Here is a 7,621-nt window from a genome sequence, read left to right on the forward strand (position 1 = left end):
TCCACTCCACCAAACTTCCAACTTACTCCCTTCCCCACCACACGCAAGAATGCATCCAACATTCCCTTATACCTGCAGCAATGTTATAACAGAGAATTTCTTGCATAGTCGAACACCATCACAAACATCAATTTACAGCAACTCACTTCCACCCATCATCTGGAGAAATCAACTTATTTTCATAAGAGGTAAACCAACTCACACATACACTCAAAATCAGTCATTCATTTTATAAAGAAAACCATCACCGATGACATGTTCATGTACAGAATCAACACTAACTAGGACTGCACAATTCACAGAGGATACGCACACATATTATGTCACATAAATCAGCACGCATACCTTGTTCTTTTTCTGATAAATGAGTTCCATAAAATGTTCTTTCTACTACATTTTAGAATTATCACAAATTGGTTAAAGAAAAGAAAAGGGAGTATCTATGCACTGTGTGTGGGCGTGAGTGTTGAGATGAAGATGTTGTCGCTGTTGTGAGCAGGGACGGAGCCAGGAATTTTATTGGGGGGGCTGAACTTTGATGGAAAAATTTTTTTGGGGACATTCAGTACATTTTAGACATTTTTATAATAATAATAATAATAATAAACAACATTTTCATAGATAATATAGTTCTAGTACATTTTCGCCCCCGAAAAAAAATTTTGGGGACATTCAGTACATTTTAGACATTTTTATAATAATAATAATAATAATAATAATAATAATAATAATAAACATTTTCATAGATAATATAGTTCTAGTACATTTGAAATAACATAGCTAAAAAAGTTCAATACATTACAAATAACCTAAGAAAAGAATAAATACTTGGTGAAGTAGTTGTTTCTGTTTGAGAAATTAATAAAATAATCAAAGATAGGAAATTAAATTAATCAAAATTAATAAACCCACTGAACCAAAAGATATAAATTAAAACCCACTAAAATAATCAAACAAATTATGATCACAACCCACTAAAATAAAACCCATCCCATGCGAAATTAAAACCCATCCCATTCCCACTAAAATAATCAAACAAATTGCCAACCAAAATTGCCACTTTCAGCCCACCACCATCAGATTAATCCCTTCCCCCTCTTCTAATTTTCGTTTCTTTATATATATACTCCCTCCGTCCCTAAAATAAGTTCCTCTTTTTCCATTTTGGGACGTCCCCCAAATAAGTTCCTCTTTCTTTCTTTCTATTTTTGGACAACTACCCTACCACTAATAATACTTTATTTATTCTTACTTTTCACCTTTTCACCACTCCCAATACTAATTATAACACTTTTCATCACTCCCAATACTAATTATAACATATTTTTCTCCACTATCAATACACTTTACCATTTTTCTTAAAACCCGTGCCGTCCCCAAAGAGGAACTTATTTTGGGGACGGAGGGAGTATATATATAATTATTAAAAAAAAAAAATTATATTCAAAATTTAGGGGGCTCTAGCCCCCCCTAGCCCCCCCTGGCTCCGTCCCTGGTTGTGAGTCGGGATGTGTGAGTTGGTGGAGGAGGTCGTCGAAGGTGGCGACCCTCGTTGCAGTCGATCGGCGAGGAGAGGGGTGAGATTGTGAGGCTGCTGAGCCGTGAACACAGGGATCGGCGGCGGCGGTGGCCTATTAGCTGCTGCTGCTTGCCGGTTGGATGGAGAGAAGGGTTAGGCGAGAGGGAGACAGAGGAGGTGGTGATGGCGTCAGCCGCGGCTGCTGTTGTCGCCGACAGTCGCTGATGGCGACGACTTCGTCGGAGGAAGGAGGCGGTGATGGCGGCGGTCCGGATGATCGTGGCTGTCAATCAGAAGAGAGAGAGAGGGGAAGGAGGCGGTGGTTCCGGCTGTAATGTCGCCGGAAATCGTAGGGAGGAAGCAACAAGGGTTTCTGTTTTGGGGATTCGGTGAGTTGAGGGAGGAGGGAGAAAGATAGAGAGAGAGAGAGACGAGGGAGGCGGTGGTAAACGCCGGCGACGCGCCGTCGGATTCGTGGGAGGCGGCGGTGCGTGAGATGAGGGAAGAAGATATAGGAACCTAAGGAGAGAGGGAGATGGGGAGTTCTTGTGTGGTGTCTGTGTGTGTGCGTTGAATAAGAAAAAAAAATGAGAGAGAGGTTGATGAGTTGGGTTGGGCTCCAGCTTTGGGCCTTGTATTTTTTTAAGTTGGGCCGAAAATTTTGAGCTTGTGTTTTAAAGATTTGGGCTTTTTTTTATGTTGGGCTTGATTTTATTTTAATGACTTGGGCTTCACTTTTAAATTCGAATCGGGCCTTTATCTTATTTACTTGGGCCGAATTATTTGAGCTTGGGTTTGTTTTATTCTAAAGGAATTGAGCTTCCAATTTTAATTGATTGGGCTCGAATTGTTTTAATTGTTTTGGGCCAAAGACTTTTAAGATGGGCTTTAATTCTTTTAAAAGATTGGGCTTGAATTGTTTTAAGTTTGGACTGATGTAAAGTTGTGATAGACTTTTTATTCCATGTCACAAATAAATTCATCGGGCCTGTTTATTTCTTCATGGGGCCGATTTTATTTGAATAAGTAAGCTAGATTAATTCTTTTCAGCCCACGTTAATATGGACTTCTCCATTATTTTAAATTATGCTGCTACGGCGCTTAAATTCGAGCCATTCACGAATAATTATCAGGTTGCCTTATTGAGCCTCTTAATTATTGAGCTTATAGTATTGTTTCCTTTAAGGCCAAATTATTATTTTGAGCTGCCATTATTTATTTGAGTTAAGCTACTCGTTTTATTTAATTAATTGACTACTCTCTTTTGAGCCTATTAATTATTTGAGATTACGTTAGTAATTATGTTTCTATCGAAAAGTTCGATAATTTCTACGAGGTCACACCTCGATTAAAGCCGAGATAGTTCTTTTATTTTGATCAAATACAAGGCGAGATTTATTAGAATATTCCGATGGGAAAGGAAGAATCACAGTTTTATTCGACCGCGTTAGACGAGAATTAGCTAAATCTATTAACGAGGATTAATAGTAAAATTCCCGATTATCGCTCAGAAGATTAGTTCATGCATACAAGATTCATGCATAGTTACATTAAGCTTTCTCATTAATTGAGAATTTTTCTCGAGCCAATGTCTTATTTTATATTCTCGTGATTAAGGTCAAGCGCGAGAGTAAGAACTACTCAAGGAGTCACAATACCTTAGCAAAACTTTGCTATCAGGTGGGCAATTTCTTACGCGTAAATAAAATGCTATGCCAGTGTTATGCTTTAAAATGCAAATTGGATCTTCAAGTGTGGTATGCTTTATTACGCTTAAATGAGTTAAGCTTTATTATGCTGCACGTTAAATGATTTACGCTATGCTGTTTATACTATTTACGCCCTATGTAATTTATGCTTGATTACGCTTATTTACGCTTGAATGCTTTACGCTGATAAGTTTATGCTTATGTTTGATGCTTGCGTCTGTTGGGGGAGGCTTCCCTCAACAGTACGATGCCGTGTCCGCTGAGGAGGGCCTTCCTCACGACGCGATGCCCGTGTCCGCTGAGGGAGGCCTCCCTAGCGGCGCGATGCCAGTATGCCAGTGTTACAGCGTCTATTGGGGGAGGCCTCCCTCAATAGTACGATGCCGTGACCGCTGATGGAGGCCCCCTTCACGGCGCGATGCCCCTGTTCGTTGGGGAAGGCCTTCTCCACGACACGATGCGTGTTTATTTGTTAATGATGAAGAATGCGCTCATGCTGTTTATGAATTTGGAAATATTTAATGAGCAAAAGATTTGAAAGAAACTTATGCCTCTTATGCGATGTTATGTTATATGCTTGGCAACTGCCCACTAAGTACTCTTGTACTTAGCCCTTTGTTGTTTATGTTGGTGCAGGTTGAGCTGTGATGGGCGATGAAGTGTTGTTGAGAGGAGTTTTTGTCGAACTTAAAGTAGGCTCAGAAAGGATACATGTCTTCATACATGTATCTCAGTTATGCATTCCGCTGTAAACACTGATTATTTCAGTTACGCCTTCCGTTGCAAACTCTGATAATGTTTTATGCCAAGCCCCTAACTATGCCTTTTTCATTTTTAAGGAATATAACGCGTATTCAAGTTCTTTGAGTGTCCTTTTTATGCAAACTATGCCTTTTTCCTTTTTAAGGAATATTTCACGCGTATTCAAGCTCTTTGAGTATTCTTTTATGCGCCCCTTTCTAACCCGCTTCGTAATTTCCCTTCCCCAGTCATGGTTTCCCGGCTTAATTATCCTTAATTAAGGCCGGTCGTGACAATATTTTACGAGACGAAGTCTCATAGTCATCGGATGATCATATTTTCGATTTTTACATTTAGTGTACGACTACTTATTCTTTTCCCCATCCATGTGTCTTTAATGAGAACTAGCAAAAAGCACAAAAACTTTGACACCCTCTACGAGTACGTAGTTAGAGATTCATTCAAAACACACCTATACCTCCACCCTCGATATAAACTCATTTCTAAACGTTCTGAAATAGAATTATAATTAGTGTACTCGATTGGCTATGGTTTATTATAGTTAAGGGTTGAGTGTTTGCTATTATTTTTTATTCTTAATTAGAATTAATTTTTTAGTTCTTAAGTTTTAGTCACAACAGTTATTAAAATCAGGGCAGCTACCGCCTCCGTCTCTCCCCCACCGGCGACACAGACATGCTAACATTAAAATTAAATCATGCTCAACTGTTGGGAACTTGGTGGAATATCATAATCCTTGTTTTGATGATACCAAAATTCATAGGTCTTTATTGTAATAGACTGTAACTGTTTTGAACTCAAGTGTTAGAGTTCGTTTCTAGTTTAGCTTGCGGTTCTGAAGACTGAAGGACGAAGGACTGAAGACTGAAGATACCAACTGAAGTATCAGTTGAAGAATCAGTTTGGAACTCATTACTTAATGCGTGCCACAGACTGATACTAAAGTCAAGTATCAGTTGAACATACTTCCTCGGACTGATCTTCCAACGTTCAAAGGAAGCCACGTACTCACAAAAGTACAGCCGCATTAAATGCAGAAATCTCGGGATCTTATCTCTGCAGAGGTCATTCCTATTTGGTGGCTACTTTATTAGAGACGTCAAATCTCCTGTCCATCAAGAGAGCCGTTTCCACCAGACAAGGAACCTCGAAGATTGAGCCTCAGCCCAAATTTGAATTGCTCTCCAACGAAGAATCTGAGGACGTTCTACGCCAACGGATCTATTCAAGAGTTCTCCTACAAATAGCGCTCGAGGATCACTTCAATCTTTACCGATTCAACGACATAAGCTGAAGCTCTGCCAAAATTGCTACTCAGCCTAAAACTTAACCTCCCCAAAGGTTGAATCGAAGAAGAGAATTCCAAAGCCAAAATCAGTCACTGCTGATTACATACATTCTCTTAGACCCTTAGGCAAACACCTGTTTACCCATAAGCCAAGGTCAAACTTACTACAAAGAACTTGTTCTTTGCAGTATAGTTGGCACTACCGTTCAAACCTCCTTTCGAGACAGAAAGATTCTGAGTGTTTGAGTGATTCGGAGTTCAGGAAGGTACTCTGACTATGAGAGTCTTAGCGCGGGTTGTGCTAAGCAAGAAATCCGACGAGTGAAGTGTGGGTACTGAAGAAGGGTTTTCTTCAGTGGTACGGTTGTGTGCACCGGGTAATCACACGGTTTGGTTTGCAGTGCACCTGTTAAGCACTTGCGGAGTGGATTGTTGGTCTGATCAACCGACCGTGGATGTAGGAAAGGGTTTTTCCGAACCACGTAAAAGTCTCTGTGTTGTTTTACAGCTTTCAGTTTTACTTTCCTACTTGTGTTGTTTCATTTGATAAACTGAATACTGACTAACTGCAAAGAGAAACCTAAGACCACAACGTGCTCAACCGAGGCTAATGCGAAACTAAGTTTAATTTTCGCTGCGTATGATATCAGTCTGACTGACCTATCTTTGATAGTCGGGAAGAGTGTTATCATCTCTGTTTTAGCAAACTCGACTGAAGCCCATAAGTGCATCAGTTAAATTCCAGCAACTTCACTGATAACTCCTTACTGAAGAGCTTCAGTATCAGTCGTCAACCCTGTTTGGTCAAACTATTTTCAGTCAACAGGCGTCACTGTTTGCGAGTAAAGTTCGTTTAGATCTCTTTCTGGAGATCCCTCACTTGAGGAGTTTGTAAAAATAGCACATATGTGTATCCCCCCCCCCCCCCGCATACACCTATTCAAGACCCCCGGGACCTAACATCAACACAAATAATCATGCTTATACAAATTCAATCAAACATGCTATTCACCTCTCCCACCAGCGACACAATTTACATAAATGGTAATTTAAATTACAATAATTTTGACATAATCAAAGCTCAATCTAATCTAAATCATGTAACCTAACACAACTAGTTAATTCAACTAATATAGCTTGATAATCTAAATAATAATCTAATCTAATCTAAAATGCCATAACTTGGTGAATCAACGTTCAATCTAGTCTAAATCATGTAACCTATGTAACAACCCACTCTTTTATTATATTTAAATCCAGGAATACGATAATTATTATTCCATCTTTCAGTAATCAAACCCAGTAATTATTTATGATTTAAATTCAGCTTATGACACTGGATTATATTCAATTAAGCAGGATTATTATTTTATTACAAGTCAGTAGCTTCGCGTAATAAAACCGCGATGAGAATTATTGAGTAAGCCAATAATTATTATTCCAGATTCATAACTGACTTAGTAAAGTCATGTTAATTATTAATCACAATAGAATTATTTTTCTATTTTTATTATTTGAGTCGTGAATTTATTCCGGCTTGTGAAGAATTAAATCTACGATATTAATTTAGATATTATTCCATATATTAATCTAGCACGCCATGCTCCCTCAGCCACTCTATTCTCACCCGTGCTTAGTTTTTATTTCACTCTTACGTAGTCAACAAAATTGCTGCAAGCAAAATCTCAACAGACAATCTAATTTGTCAAACAGCAAATCTAATCTCATTAATTCTTCAACCAAATCTCAAGTATTCAACAGACAAATCTAATTTGTCAGCAGCAAATATAATCTCATTGAATTCTTCAACCACGCCTAAACTTAGCCGCACTATTCACCATATTTTTACACTAGCAGCTTCAGTATTTACTCCCTATAAAAGGCATCCTCACTTACCTAAAATCCTTAGCAGCTGCAAAGAATTTTAGACGAAACAAGATCCACCATATATAACTCAGCAACAACAACCAACAAAAAAACTTTCAAGGTATTCACTATCTCATTTGCACGCTTCGGTTTAATTAGGAATACAGAATGGTAGAGAACCTACATATGCATAATGGACATAGCAAATATAGCAACCATTCGTTTGTGATACATAATGAGCTATGATATGTTGTAAAAATAAGAATACAGAAAACCAAGTTTTCATTCCAAATCAGTCTTTATACAAAGTTGAATTTTCTGAAAATTATTCAAATTTACGAACCTATCGTGAGTGATAAACGAGAGAGAAAGGATGGTGGATTGTCGGAGCTCTGCGACTCACGGCGACGGCGGCTCCGGGAGAGGCGGCTGCCGGGCTCTTGCTGCCAACAGCAGCGGTCGGCGGCGGCTCCTCCA

This window comes from Salvia miltiorrhiza, chromosome 7, assembly GCF_028751815.1.
Source record: "Salvia miltiorrhiza cultivar Shanhuang (shh) chromosome 7, IMPLAD_Smil_shh, whole genome shotgun sequence".
Taxonomy (NCBI): domain Eukaryota; kingdom Viridiplantae; phylum Streptophyta; class Magnoliopsida; order Lamiales; family Lamiaceae; genus Salvia; species Salvia miltiorrhiza.